Genomic DNA, 16,073 nt, shown 5'->3' with positions numbered 1-16,073 from the left:
CAGGCGCCCTTGAGGGCTTCATTCTTAGTCACCTAAGACTCCGAAGTTCTGACAGTAATGAATGACTTGAAGTCCTCAGACATGCCGTATTCTCTCTTAGTGCCAGGACTTTGCAATTGCTGCTCCGCTGTCTTTACCACATTTTCTGTGCCCCATCCTACCACTCTCTCCCTTTGATTCTTACTTTTGAGAGGCTCAGCTAAGACTTTCACTTCCTGAAGTAGTCTTTCCAGCCCTGCCCTCTCAGATCTGATCAGGTGCTACTTTCTTGCAAGCTGCGAACACGCTGCCTCTATCTCTCCTTTGGCATGATTCTGATAGCCAACTCTTTTGTCTGAGTCCTGTCTACTCCTGACAGTCTTCTGGAAGTCTTCTTAAATCTTCTTGAAGGCAAGACATGATTTGTTCACAAGGGAATCCCCAGTGTCTAGAGCTGTATTGGCCAATTTGGTAGCCATTAGCCACAGATGGCTACTGAGTACTTGAAATGTGGCTACTCTGAATTGAGATGAGCTAGAAGTATAAAATACACACTGGATTTAAAGACTCAGCTGCCCCCCCCCCCAAAAAAGAAGAATGTGGAATAATTTTACATTCTCATTCATAATTGTTTATATGGATTACTTGTTGGACTGATAAGACTTAGGATATACTGGGTTAAATAAAATGTATTATTGATACTAATTTCTTTTTTTATTGATATTAGTTTCATCTGTTTTTTAATTCTTTTTTTTAGAGATTTATTTATTTGAGAGAGAGAGAGAGAGTGCGTGTAAGTGGGGTGAGGGGCGGAAGGAGAGGGAGAGAAATCCTCAAGCAGACTCCCTGCTGAACGTGGAGCCCAATGTGGGGCTGGATCTCAGGATCCTGATATGACCTGAGTCAAAATCAAGAGTCAGATGCTTAACTGACTGAGCCATCCAGGCACTCCCTTTTTATTCTAATGTGGCTACTAGAATATTGAAAATCACATATGAGGCTTACCTTTGTGGCTAGCATCATATCTGTATTGGGCTGTGCTGGTCTACAATGTATTGCCTGGTGCATCTGTTGGGTGAATGAGTTGGTAGATCTATAGAAGAGCATAGATTCCCCCCTCAGCCTCAGCTCATGTTGCTCTAAGTGCTGGCTTTGCTCCAAGTGTGACCCCCTCCTCCTCTCATGCTCAGTGCTCTGAGCTGGGCAGCCTGGCTCTAAGTGGTCTGTGGGCCTGGGTCCCCAACGGATGGAGCAAACTGGGGTGGAACACCCTGCCTTAGCCTGTGGACCCATTCCTACAGGCACATTGTGCACCTTCTGCATATCTCCAGGCATAAAATACTAACTTGACATCCCAAATTGGGAACAGGACAGATGCTCATTTTGAACAATTGCAACACCTTTCAATTGTATCAGGGGTGTGCATTCTCAATAGCAGAGGGTGAGGACACTTCTCTTACTGGAAATTTCTTGTTTTATAGTACCTCAATACCGTAATGAAGTAGGATGTATTTATTGGTTATTTTGGGAACTTTCCAAGGCTCTGCAACCTTGAAGAACAAAGAACCTTTTATTAAAGTGTAACTGTAATTTCCTTTTTGCCTATACTCTGGCTTTTTCCTCATCCTGTACTTTGTGAGCTGATTGTAAAACTAGGTTGGAAAGGTGAGTTTAGTGGACCATGCTTATCACCGTCAGGAGTCTTTGAACTTTGATTTTTTGAGGATTTAGTGATTGCAGGTGTAATGAGAACACAGTCTTTTGAGGTGCTAAGGCTCAAACTGGGCACAGAAATTCTTGAGTCTGGCTGACATTTTGAAAGCCATATTCTTAGAACACAACACGTTTAGGTTTCTACATTCATAGCCAGCATTTACAAAGTGTTTTTATAGTTTTCAAACTATGCTTGCACCTACAGTATCTCATTTGGTCCTTGTATTTATTTGGTACCCTTGTCTATACTTACTGTCTCCAATTTCTTTCTTCTCACACTCTATAAACCTCCTCACAGGCTTTCAGGCTCAACTCTCTGTTGAAACTGCTTTCACAAAAGGTCACCCTGACCCACATGTTGCTAAATCCCATTGTCAATTTTCACGCTTCTCATTTTACTTGCCCCTTTTGAGTCATTTGACATAGGTGATCACTCTTTCCTTGAAATTCTTTCTTCATTTGATTTTAAGATGTCACACTTGCCTGGCTTCCTTCTGACCTCACAGGCAGCTCCTTCTCCATCTCCCTGTCTGTTACCTTCACAGCTTCCTGACTTTTAACTTTAGAACCTTCTAGAGCTCAGATCTGTAGTGATCTATAATCACTCCACTGGTGATTCACTGAGTCTCATGGTTTTAAGTATCATTGCTATTGATAACAATTTCTAAATATTTATCATGGACCTGAGCCTCTCCTCTTAATTTCCAGACTCATATATCCAGTTATCTATACAACATCACAACTTGGAGGTCTAAAAAAATCTCCAACTTTGCATTCCCAAACGTCCCTGAACTTCCACCCTAAATGTGCTCCTTCTAGTTAATGCCCACTTCATCCTTCCATTTACTAGGACCAGAGACCTCAGAGTCAGCCTTGACTCCTGTCTTTCTTTTTTAGCCCACAGCGGATATTTTCATCTCTAACACCATGTCTCACTGCCTCCACTGCTATGACTCTGGTCCGAACCACATCATCTCCTGTGTGGATTCCCTCAGAAGCCTCCACAACTTTCTCAGCACAGTCTGTTCTCAACCTGTAGTCAGTGATCCTGTTAAAATAAACATCCGACCATGGTGCTCCTATACTCAAATGGCTCCCGCTTATCCAGAGTAGAAGCCAACGTCCTTCTAAGGGTCTTGAGGCCCAGTGCAGTGTGGCATTCCCTCTGACACGACCAACTCACTTCCACTTCATTCCCTGCCAGCCATATACCTCCTTGCTGTGGCATTCAGTGACATGCCTGCCCTGGGGTTTTGCATTTGCTTTTCCCTGGAATTCTTTCCCTTCAGATAGCCTCATGTCTTTCTCCCTTACACCTTTACACAAATGTCTTCTTCCCACAAAGGCCTTCCCTGACCAATCTACTTAAACATGCAACCCCTGCCCTGAACTTTTCCTATTTCTCTTTCCTATGTATTTTTCTCTGTAGTACTTAACACCATCAGACATCATACATATTTTACTTATTTATATTGTTTATTGTCTGTCTGATATTAAACTGTTCGATCCATGAAAGTGAGGACTTTTATTTTTGTTACTATAACACTGGGCGCCTAGAACAGTGCCTGACACATAGGACATGATCGTTAAAGATTTGTAAATAAATGAATAGTCCTATTAAATAAACATTATTATTATTATTCTTTCCTCCATTCATACAATTGGGAACTCAGTAACACCAAACATTCACATGCACACATAGATACCTACTTATACAAAACAAAACTCAACTAAGAACAGGTAGGGCATAATCAATGTGCTTGATCCAGGGAATGGTGGGGGACTCTGGTTCAAGATTATGCAGAGACTAGTTGTATTTGGTAATAGGTGGTCTAATCACAAGAGGGTTGTAATGAAGCAATACACTAAAAAGATTCAGGTCAATGTTTTAGAAATGTTACTTATTTAAAAAATAATCTTGAAAACTTTCCATTAAATATTAATTTTCCCAATGACATCAAAGTCACCATCATCCTAAGTATAGTAGCAAGCTTTCATATAAGGAATGTTGAAACTGTAAAATGTCATTATATAGCAATTGGAGTGAAAAATTCTTTCTTTTTTTTTTTTTTTAAGATTTTATTCATTTATCTGAGAGAGACAGAGCACAAGCAGGGGTTGGGGCAGAGGGAAAGGGACAAGGAGACTCTCCACTGAGTAGGGAGCCCGACATGGGACTCAATCCCACGACCCTGAGATCATGACCTGAGCCGAAGTCAGACACTTAACCAACTGAGCCACCCAGTTTTTACCTCTTAAAAGTACGATGAAATCAGAGAAGGCTCTGTACCGCTCATCACGGTATTGCTAGGTCTCTCAGGTTCAAGCAGCGAGTTGCCAATTGCTGCTTGATAGGCACAGGTTGGCAGCTCCGAGAGTATCTTTTCCATCTTGCTGCTGCCAAGTCCATTTTTAGATGATAGAGATTAGAAAATAATGTTTCAGGTATTGATTGTCTTGGGACTTAACCCTCCTGTAGGAAGACTTAACCTCCCCCAGAACTGATTAGATGCCCCTTTTCATAGTCATGGCCAGCTTCATGGACATGCATCCTGTGCAATCCCACAGGGCCCACACTTAGGAAGGGTTCATGCTTGCTTTGATGCTTTGCTATGACTTAAAATTCTTTATCATTTTTGAACAAGAGGCCCACATTTTCATTTTTCCCTGTGCCCCACATGGGCCAACTTACTGATAAGTCATGGCTGGGCTGGGTAGGGTGTGTCAAGTGAGGCCCAGGATGGACAAGCCAACAGCCAACTTCAATTATGTTTAAATGATCATAGATGAGGTTGAGTTATTTGATAGTTCTGTGATCATATTTGCATAAATTTCCTGCACATGTTTGGCTATTGCTTCATTTTATGATTCATTAAATTTTGTTCTATTTAAATAGCAGTTTCAAAATTTGTCTCATTGTGTTCTGATTGTTTTCCAAAACTCATAAATCTAAGTTTAGTAATATGGCATGTAATCCGTGGTAATACATTTTAACATTATGCTGTTCTGATCAAACGGGGGAAATGGAATATCCAAATTGCCACATTCTTGGGTTTGTTTTGCTTTGTTTTTTTGAGCAAATTTTCTTGGCCTCTGAAAAGCTGGTTTTTCAAATGTGAAATCTTTGGAATAGTAATTGTATATCTAAAAGGACTATAAAAGCTAGCTAGGTCACGCACATAGAGGACAGAGACCAGGTGAATGATATGGACCATGGCCGGCTAGGGAGTAGGTGTGTGGTTTAAAGGGGCACTGCCTCCCAGCTCCAGCTCCCTGAGATGGGGGATGTAGGCCTGCCACTACTGTATCTTTCTTTTGCCCCCAAAGGAACTCTAAACATAGAAGTTTATGTGAAATATCTTGGTCTTTAATCTCTTTTTTTTTTTTAAAGATTTTATTTATTTATTTGAGAGAGAGAGAGAGCACATGAGAAGGGGGAGGGTCGAAGGGGGAGGGTCAGAGGGAGAGGCAGACTCCCTGCTGAGCAGGGAGCCCGATGCGGGACTCGATCCCGGGACTCCAGGATCGTGACCTGAGCCGAAGGCAGTCGCTTAACCAACTGAGCCACCCAGGGGCCCTTGGTCTTTAATCTCTTGAGCTCAAATAAAACCCATGTGACTGCTGTCGTAGAGGTAATCCTTAACATGATTCCTTTACTTTGTCTCAAATAGCTCTGAAATACTTTCCTTTCTTTCATATGATAAACTTTTTAAGATAAAGAAAAAATTATAATTTCATTTTGAGACTCTTCAGAGAGAATCTTTGTAACATATAACACTCATGAAAAAATGTTAAATTTGAAATCCAATGATAGTAACCCACCTCCTGTCAGTGGGAAGAGCCAGTTGGTACAACTTCTGACGTGTCAGTAACCTCCAGAAGCTTCTCCATCAGAGTTAACAGTGCTGGATGCTCTGCAACACTGTGCAATAGAAGTATAATGTAGGCCACCCATGTAATTAAAATTTTTCTAGAAGCCACATTGAAAAATTAAAAAGAGACAGGTGAAATTAATTTTTATAAAATGTTTTATTTAACTCAATATATCTAAAATATTACCACCTCAACATGTGATCCATATAAAAATTACTAATGAGATATTTTACATTCTTTTCTTCCATACTAAGTCTTTGAAATCCGGTATGTATTTTATACTTATGACACATCTCGGTTCAGACTAGCCACATTTCAATGGCTTGACAGACCCCTGCGGCCAGTGGCTACCATGTTGGACAGCTCAGGTTTGAAATGTCCTGCTGTGCTTAAGTGTCCAAAGTCACTCAGCTAGGAAGTTGGCAGATCCAATAGTTTTGCTCAGTATTTTGGACTCTTTGTCCTTCTCACTACATTGACTTGTCTCTAAGTGCAGAATTCCTAGCTTGGACTTGGCATTTATAGGGTTTGAAAAGATTCAGGCCAGGGAAGTAACGGAAACAAGCACACAAACAAAAATTAAAAGATACGACTAAATCTGAAAATGCTGCAGTGGTTGCCGTGGTCACATACAGAATTTTCAGGTGACAGCTTTTCTTGAATGCAGAAAGAGTTTGACTCTTTCTCACAGTGACATATGTATGAAGCTAGACAGGTACAACTAACTATAGACCTAGTGGAGAAGCCTGATGTCATGCCTCACATCCATAACTTGGATGTGAGGCAAGCGTCTGCAATGGGACAGATAAGCAAGAGAAGGAAGCATCTTCACCTCTGGTTGGGAAAACCAACTCACCTGGCCTTTGAGGGATGGTGGGTGGGTGAATTACAATATCCAATAGCAAACTCAGGTGTTGCTGTGGGGGTGTAGTGAGGAGATGCCTTAATGCAGTGGTCAGAAGATGGCAAGAGGAATTTAGGGAGCAGTCCATGGTCCTAGGTCCACTGGGCAGAGACTCTCCTGTGGAGTCCAGAGATAAGCCTGTGAAGGTGGGTATATCCTGACTCCACACTAGCATCCCTGAGGGAAATACTCTGAGCACGCCTATGGCCCATTAGTCTAAACTTTCTTTGTAAAAAGCATAAAGTCTCTCTTATTACTGAAAAGTTGGTACATTATATGTTACCTCCTGATGTGTTTTTGTTGGTGGTGCTTTTCAGCATTTGCACAGAACCTTGCACTGGTTGTATTAGTTACGTTATTTTTTTTTACTAGCTTGGTTCTGCATTTTGTCAACATTGATGATTTTCCTGTGGATTGAATACATAAAGTTTTAGTTGAAAATTCCATAATTTGTGGTTTGAATCTTCTAAACCATTGTGGGATGGCTAAAGCTAGTTAGTTCCTGATATACAATATGCTTATGGAATTGGAATGTTGATTTTGGGTTTTGAGTCAGGCTGAGGAACAATATGAAGAACTATGACCTGAGGATGAATTGCTAGGGCTGGTTACATGAGATTGCAGAGGCATGGGCATAATGTGAACCTCAGAGAACTGAGTTTGCCTGAGTTCTTCCACTCATGCAGTTTCTCTTGCTGAGAACCCATTCTCTTTTCCTTAAGAGTCATTGACAAAATTATTTTCTCCAATAGTAATTTAAGAATTTCCTTCACAACTTTTTTTTGGGGGGAGTAGGCAGAAGGAGAGGGAGAGACAGAATCCTAAGCAGGCTTCACACACAGCACAGAGCCCAAGGTGGGGCTGGATCTCACGATCCTGAGATCATGACCTGAGATGAAATCAAGAGTGGGACCCTCAACTGACTGAGCCACACTCCTTCATAATTCTTTTTAAATCAACCCATTCAGGGGCGCCTGGGTGGCTCAGTTGTTAAGCATCTGCCTTCGGCTCAGGTCATGATCCCAGAGTCCTGGGATCGAGCCCCGCATCGGGCTCCCTGCTCTGCGGGAAGCCTGCTTCTCCCTCTCCCACTCCCCCTGCTTGTGTTCCCTCTCTCTGTCATATAAATAAAATCTTAAAAAAAAAAACCATACCCACAATTATTAAAAAAAATAAATCAACCTATTCATTCATGCATTCATTCATATATTTATTAAATATATTTTTCCAGTGAGCAAATATTTATTTACCACCAAGTGCCAAGCACTGGGCTAGGTTTTTAGGTTCAAAACCTACAAGGCTTTCATCTCCATCCTTAAGAAGCTCACCACCTGGCAAGATTTTCCCTATCACCACTTGGATTCGGTCACCATAGTCTATCTAGTCATTCCTCAGTATTGATGTAACTGGTTTTGTGCTCAATTTGTTGTAATTATTTCTAGAATAGTCTTTGATGTGGCCTGCCTCCACAGAGGGCTTAGACATTGTCATTTGCAAAAATTATGCTTTTCTCTTACTTCATAACTCTTCCCAGGGCCTGATACTTGGCCCAGAGTGGGCCTACTATACATTGTGCATGAGGGCCTAATACACATTGCTAACCTTCTTTCTGGGGTGCATGGTTGGTATCCTTTGATTATTGTTTTTACACATGATTACTGACATTGCTAATAGAGATTTGAGGGTTTTGGGGGACATAGTCAACAGACATGAAAATGGTCACCCCAACACAATCTCTGTAATCAGTCTGTGGACTAAACATGAGTTCTTTCGTCTTTTTATAGACAGAGACTCTAAAGACACTCTCTTCTGAAAGTACCACAGTTATGCTTGGCATTGGTTTTTAATGACAAGGGAATTAAATTAAGGCTATATTTATATGGACATCTTTCCTGTGTGTTGCAACTGTTCAAGAAGGACATCTTTAGGGATTTCCCCTAATGAAGTGCATGAACAGTAACTTTCCTTCAAGCTGTCAGTGCGGAACGCGGTGTTACTCAAGTGAATTTCAGTGACCTCTTACTCTAGAGAGAACCCAGTGTCAGAACACATTTTTATAAATAATACACTGTTTGCTTTGCAGTGCTGATAATTTTCTTCAGTCTTTGAGGCTGTCAAATAACCAGGAAGCTTGTTTTTTTCTTAGGACAAAGATATTTGCAGAGGAACTGATCAGACTATTATTAATAATAATCTCATTATTGAGCCATCACCAAGTCTTTTGTGCATTTGAGGCTACCAAATAGATTAAAGTTTTATTCTGAGAACTGGAGGCACACAGGAACAAAGCAGCTTAAGAGCACTGTGCGGGGGGTGGGGGGTTCTTTTCTGGCTGGGGCACATTTGTGTTTGGGAAAAGTGCTGCCTCATTCCTGTACGAATGTAACCCCTTTGGAAAGAGGTCTCCTAAAGGATTGGTCATAGAAGCCCCTAAAGGTAGTCATGACTACAGACTATTATTGTTAATGAGGGTTTTTTTTTTTTTCTTTTTCTTCCTGGCAAGGGCACTGACATGCTCGTTGATAAAAGGGAAAAGGAAAGCTCATTATAGCCACAGACAGAAGCTACTGGCAAATGAGAAGAGATTTTGCCCTTTGCTGTGGTGGGGATCTGGAGGAAGAGGGGAAATGTGACGGCAGGGAGAGGGAAACTCTCCTCCTTATAACCATAGTCATAGCCTTCAGTCTCAAGATAATGCATTTGGCATGCCAGTGTTCATTCTCACACATGGCCTATGCTTCTCCTGTTTTGGACTGGGCAGCTAATGGCTAGAACATTGATGCAAAGAGGCCGAGGCTGAATTGCTTCCCATAGGGACCAGTGACCTTGGCAGCTCATATCCTGCCCCAGGAGGCTCTGTCCAGGTGGAGTGAGCAGCCTTCAATAGTAGGGTTCCAGATAAAATATAGGACATCCGATTCAATCTGAAAGTTAAGTAAACAACATCCAGTTATTTTAGTATAAGTATACCCCAAATATGACATGCGATATACTTGTATTAAAAATTATTCATTATTTATCCGAAATTCAAATTGGACTGGGTGTCCTGTATCTTTATTTGTTAAATCTGATAACTCTATATAGGGCAGAATATGAGAGTCCAGGGTTACAAAATACTCTTCCTACCCACTAACAGCTGGCCATGGATTCCCTGCCCAGGACCTCAGTCTCCACCCCAGATTGCCTTTGGAGCAGATAATGTAGGGAGAAGCGTTTCCAGAAAGCTTTGGAAGATGTTCCTATGCTTCCTGGTTCTACTCGAACTGCCTCTGATCACCACATCCACATGAATATGGGTGTAAGAGTGGCTTGTGAAGTCATCCTGTGTGACTCAAGTGTCGCTCAAGTGATGGGTTTCAATGGGGAGGCTGCAATGGCAGCCTGGTTGGCTGGATCCTAAAGTTGGGGAGACTGACTTAGGTGGGACATCTGCTCAGCCCCCTGAGGCAAGGGGCAATGTGGGGCCCTGGATGAGGGATGCGGCCCCAGTGGCCTTGGGTGCACCACAAAGAGAGAGACTTCATTTCCCCTTTTCTCCTATCCTCCCTCCCTCACTCTTCATTGATTCATTGATTCATTCATTCATTCATTCATTCGGTTGTTTGTTCATTCATTCATATATTTTTTTTTAGTTTTAAGTGTTTTTATTTTTTTATTTTTTATTTTTTAAATTTTTTTATTCTTACATTATCCCCATACATTGCATCATTAGTTTTAGATGTAGTGTTCCATGATTCATTGTTTGTGCATAACACCCGGTGCTCCATGCAGAATGTGCCCTCCTCAATGCCCATCACCAGGCTAACCCATCCTCCCACCCCCCTCCCCTCTAGAAGGGTTTAAGGCTCTGTTTTTCACATTAAAATCTGAGACTTTATGTGGTGAAAGAACCCTTCAGGGCAGGTTTTCCAAAGCATTCCTGTGGCAGGGTGGGGAAGGAAGTGGGGCAGGGGCCTTCCTTCCCTGCTGTGAACCCAATAATCTTACATACCAAGCCAGCTTTTAGGAAATTAAAGATAAAACCAAAAAACATAAAATCTGACATTTGTATAGTGTTTCAAAACTTAGAAGCAACTTCATATAATATTTCATTTAATTCTAACAAGTTAGGGATTGTTACAACACTAGAGGGGCTAAGTGATTTGCCTAAGGCCACAAACTAATGAGTGAGAACGCTGGTTTTTATTTTATTTTATTTTTTTTTAAAGATTTCATTTATTTGACAGAGACACAGTGAGAGAGGGAACACAAGCAGGGGGAGTGGGAGAGGGAGAAGCAGGCTTCCCGCAGATCAGGGAGCCTGATGCAGGGCTCAATCCCAGGATCCTGGGATCACGACCCGAGCCGAAGGCAGACGCTTAACGAACTGAGCCACCCAGGCGCCCCAGAAAGCTGGTTTTTAATATTCAGGCCCACACTTTTTTACTTTACAAGGAAGAAGGCAGATTTTCCAAATGGGGCCTCAAGATGCATCCCTCTTTCTCAGTTTCATGATGAACATGCCTTGACCAGCTCACAAGAAGGTCTGGACCAATGGAGGTCAGTCAGATAGAGCTTTCTGGAGAAACTGCTCACCACGCACCCCCTTGACCGGTCTGGGCAGCCTCCTGTTTGGATTCTTTCTCATTCATCGAGCTCACCGTGGTAAGTGCTCAGTAGTGTGGAGCCCTCACTGAGCATCCAGGGTGAAAACACTGCTGGTCTCTCCCTCAGTGGGAGGTTGTTGGGAAAAAATTGTCCAGAAGCAGACTCTGTAAGGGGGCAGTCAGAGACAACCTGGGGAGTAGCAGCTAGAGAGGGAGTCCCCCTGGGGAGATCCACAGCCTCTAAACCAAGTTCCCTAACTTTCTCTGGAAAGCGTCATTCAGTAAGATGGGTGGTGGGGGTGGGGGCCAGGGGAACAACTGGAAACGGCTTCTGGGCGAGGGACTGAGGCTTGCTTTTCCCTCCTGGGACCTCCAAGCTCTGTTTCACCACAAAGATTGCTTTGAACCCATCTCTTTCAAGGAAGTAACAAGTTGGGAACCAGATACTGGGCGTCACAAAACGCCTTTGAGTTAATATTTGGCAGGAGATATCACGATCAAAGAAGAGCTAGCAGGGTAGGCCTCGGTGACAAGGTTCCTGGGTGTCCTGGCCCTTCTGGGGTGGTCACAGGCTCCCTGGTGGCTTCCTCTTCCCACAGACTGGATGTGGGGAAATCCCCACTGGGCGCTATAAGAAGCGCCTGGGCTCTGGGCAGAAGCCAGTGGCTTGGGCTGAGAGCACAAGATGACATCAGGCCTCCTCTGCCTCCTCGCCCTTCCGTGCCTCCTTGGCCAGGCCACAGGGGATTTGGAGGCCCTGATCCTCAGCACCCCCTCCAGCTCTTTCCCTGACCCTGTGTTGAGCTCCAGCTTCATCCCTGGCTCCAGCTCCAACAACAGCTTTGGTCCCAGCCCTGGCTCCGTGACTCAGGTGAGAAGGCCCCACAGTCTGAGCGCTCTGTTCATTCCCTTCCTCTCGCTTTTTGGGGAGCGCTCTAGAAGAGTTACAGCTCCCTTTGTTAACTGTAGGCACCCCAGAAATGAATTAAAACCTGGATAAAATAATTAAATTGTTTGCAAGGGAGACGACATCTTGGTTCTTCCACTGGAGGCTTTAGGGAAAGAATCGAAACTTGAAAGAGGTTCTCAAACTTGGCTGTACTTTGGATTCGGGGTAGGAGGCGAGGGTGGGAGGGGGACTCTAAAAATCGAGATGTCCAGGTTCTATCCCAGATGAGAACTCTTAGGCCACATTACTAGGCCGCGTCCTGAGCCTTGTTCCTTGGGAGCTGAGTCCTCTTTGTATCTCCTTTGAGGAGCTGAGAAGAGCAAGGAGGATATGAGACACTACGGGTCAGGAAGCATATCCTCACTCCAGCTCTGCCCATGTGGGCTCTGGGCCTCTCTGTAGGAGCCCTGCTCTGTAAAACCCAGGCTTTCCTTGCTATAGTGTGCCTTGGGGTGGAGGAGTCTTAACTCTTCCAGAGGCTGTCCCTGTGTGCTTCTGTGATCTTTATTCACAGGTCAGGTTGCTGCTTACATGCTCCCATCTGAATGGAAGGGCCATTGGGAAAAGGGGGGGGGGAAGGCTTTTCTGTAGTTTCCATTTTGCCAATGTAGGCAATGGAAACTTGTTGATTAACGAATGGTTTGGATAGGGCCCAGATAGAAACTGCCACAACAATGTTCATTGAGTGCCTAATAAATGACAGGGCTCGCTTAAGTACATAATATGTGTTATCTTATTTAACGCTCAGAGGTTGGTAAAATTAATGGTCCCATTTAGAGATGTGGAAACAGAGGCTTAGAGAGATGACGTCATTGGCTTAAAGTCACTAAGCCAGCAGATTATGTAACTCAGACTTAGTCTGCCCATCCTCTTCCCCATCTCTCCCTAGGCAGCTTTCTATATTTTGGGGGAGTATAGATGAAACTTATTTTTAAGAGGAGAATGGTTTTGGGAATCATAAATATGCTGATAGTCTTTGTAGTCATAAATCAGATGCATTATTTTATTCCATGATACTAAGTAACTTCTGGGGACAATTAGAACTGGTTAACATTGAAGAAAGAGGTTAACAATAAATAATTTATTTTGAAGCTTCATCACCAATCAGAAACCAGAATTTGGGTAAGATGATCAGTTAAAATAACAGAAAATAAAGTATAGGTCAAGAAACAGAGAAATCCAATATGCCTGTTGTCTGATAAAAAAGATAACTGTTTTAAAGTAGATAAGGAATGGTAGTTAAATTGCACTTAGAGGTTTTAATTTCCTTCCTGGTTTACTTATCTCCCTCTGGTGAGTCAGTATCACTACCCAGACTTCTTTTTTATAGCAGGCTAGGTGTCACTTCTACTATAAACCCAATTTCCTAGGGCTGGCTGTCAGCTTGATGAGCTCTTTGGAAAGTGGTGGAAAACCCCTTTATAACTGTCATTGAGCAAGTTCCAAACGTATCATTTTCTGTACTTTGAAAATGTTGAGTACCATTATTTTATGCCTTGAATCTTTACAGGCACTTAGACCTGGCTGCTAATTAGAGCCAATTGCAACCTTAAATCACAAATGTGAGTCACACCTTCAGCTCTAGTGCTCTGAGCACTCCACGTGCCTTGGGTGGCTCCCTCCAAAGAAGGAGCCGCTCTCAGGGTCCTCAATTCACAGACAAGAGAAGGCGCCATGCTTTGTTCCACACAGTGACTGGCAGAGTCGGAACATGGAGTCGTGTGCTTTTGTCATCAGGCTAAGGGGCTTGGGTTTGTTGAAAAAAAAGGACACGAAACCTCTCTCATGACAATGGGCCTGATTCACTGGGCAGGAATTGGGTCTTATTTGTCTCCCTAACACCACAGCCTGGCAAGCTGTAGACACCAGTAAATGTTAATTGAACACATGCTGTGTGAGACCCCATCAGTGTGAGGTGTCTTGTAAGGTACTGAGGATCCTATTTGTCCCTCACAAGGGAGATTGCAGACCCTCTCAAAGGCCAAGGGGACAAGCACATGTCTGTGTCTCCCATTCCTCTTGTTACACTCACATAGAGTTTAAACATTCACTGCAAAGAGAGAGACCCATCACCATTAGCTTCATTGTCTTTGAATATGAGGAGCAGAAATATCTCTAATGGGAGACACTGATCAAACTTATGGACCATTTTGATGTCAGCTGTGCACGCTGGGCTGATGATAAGCAGGTTGGAAGCTGGGGAGTCCACGGTGCTGGGACAGAGATGTTCAGTAGAAGACAGTGGAATGGCTGTCAGCAGGTTCATAATTATTTGCCTGCCTTTCAGGTGAACTTCAGGACTAAAAGTTGTTAGCTGGTGGTTTCTAGTTGATTGTCTAGTAGATCATCATCTAGTTGATGATCTCCACTATTTTCTGATTTGACAGAGCTTTTCAGTGAACTCTCAGTATGGTTCAACCCTGTCTTATGCAGCTAATTAACCTCCCCTTGTCAAAATACAATGCAAGATATTTTTTGAGGGTAGACAGTTGTTATAATAAGCTGTTTTTTTTTAAAAGTCCACAATACATTGGTCCTCCTGTACAAGCCTTGGCGTGCTTGAATGGGAGGGAGTCTTTCTAGCTTCGGTGGGAGTGATAAACCTGGTTCCAAGGGAAGCTGGTCTCTCTGAGAGACTTCTGGTGTAGCTTGTCCAGGCCTTCTTCATCCCTGGCAAAGACCCTTACCTTAACCCCTTCCCAGCCCCTGTGTTCAGCATAAACCTGCTCGTCTCTCCTCCTTACTCCCCAGGTGTGGGATGTGATTGGCAAAGAAAATTGAGACCAATGTCAAGAATTTATCTGGCATCTATATATATAAACATTGTGTGTGTGTATGTGTTTGCTCATCTTAAAGAAGATTAGGTTAAATTGACAAGCAATTTAGTTGCAAAAAAGCCTGAATTAATTGGTCCAGAGGTCACTGCCAGAATACATCTTGATTATAGAAGCATCTAGGTCCAGCTTGTTTGGAAATCATGGAGGTTGATAGATACTAAGTGCACAGAGCACACAATCTCAGCTGCGGCCAGTTGACCTCCTAAACTTTGAGAGGTGTGGCCTGTATCTGCAAATTCTGTAAGCCATTGCTCTGCCCTTGGTAGTTTCAGAGACATTTCAGTCTGATGTTCCACAGGTGAGCTTTGGGCTGACCATCAGATGAGATCATTGTAAAGCTCAGCCAGTTGGCTGCCAAGAGTTCCTCTGGAAGGCAACAGTAGTAATAAAAAAATGTTAATTGTGCTGGGATCCCCTTGGGGAAGTTCAAAGGGGACGAAGGAAAAACAGGATCTTTCAAACCTGTCATTTTAAAATATGCAGTGGCACCAAAGTGTGAGCCTGAATATCTTAAAGAAACATCAAATATTTTAAAATGACTTTTCTGCAAGTGGTAAGCTGGAAAACTTAAAAAAAATTCTTTTTTGCACAAAACCTTCAAACTCCTACATTATTCCGTCTTTTAAAAATGGCTGGTTTGTTTCCATTTTGAAGAATGTTAATTATACAATTTCCTGGGCGAAGAGAGGATGTGAATTTGCACTGTGTTTTTTCCCTGTAACCCATACCCATGATGGTTTTCCCGTTCCATCCTTTGGAAGGCATTGGGTTGGGGTTGGGGTAAAGAAAATGAGTGCATGGAAGAAAAGGGAAAGTGACATCTACTGACCACCGACCACATGCCAGGGACTTGGTTTACATTACGTAGTTACTCTTGGGGATGACCCTCTGAAGTGGGTTATCTCTATTAGACAGGTGAGGAAAGCAAGGCTTATAGAGAAGTGGTAGAATTGGAATTCAAACTTAGGATGCCCATCACTTCTTTCTTTCCCTTTCCTTACATGGGAACAGTAATAATTTCCCTGAAGCCTCCTCAAGAAAGGAGAATCTTCCTTTAGGTAAAGGTGTCTGACAATGGTTTGGCCTGGCTGGTGGAGATGTGGCTGAACTGAGTGTAATCACTGTCTGGGAAACATGGCAGTTTTAGCTTGTGTCTCTGATCCGCTTCATTCATTCATTCATTCATTCATTCATTCAAGATTTATTTATTTTAGAGAGTGAGTGTGAGTGGG

General features: G+C 42.9%; 1 protein-coding gene across 1 annotated transcript in view; it reads left to right on the top strand.

Annotated features, from left to right (window-relative positions):
• The window catches only part of OLFM4 (olfactomedin 4), a 73,363-nt gene that overhangs the window by 40,365 nt on the left and 16,925 nt on the right, over window positions 1-16,073 (top strand). The gene's annotated exons all lie outside the window — the stretch shown is intronic.

The sequence above is a fragment of the Mirounga angustirostris genome, unplaced genomic scaffold (assembly GCF_029215605.1).
Source record: "Mirounga angustirostris isolate CCGP_5_RB_7025 unplaced genomic scaffold, mMirAng1.0.hap1 SCAF_3, whole genome shotgun sequence".
Classification (NCBI taxonomy): domain Eukaryota; kingdom Metazoa; phylum Chordata; class Mammalia; order Carnivora; family Phocidae; genus Mirounga; species Mirounga angustirostris.
The sequence above is the reverse complement of the archived record's forward strand: the minus strand, read 5'-3'. Positions and strand labels throughout refer to the sequence as shown.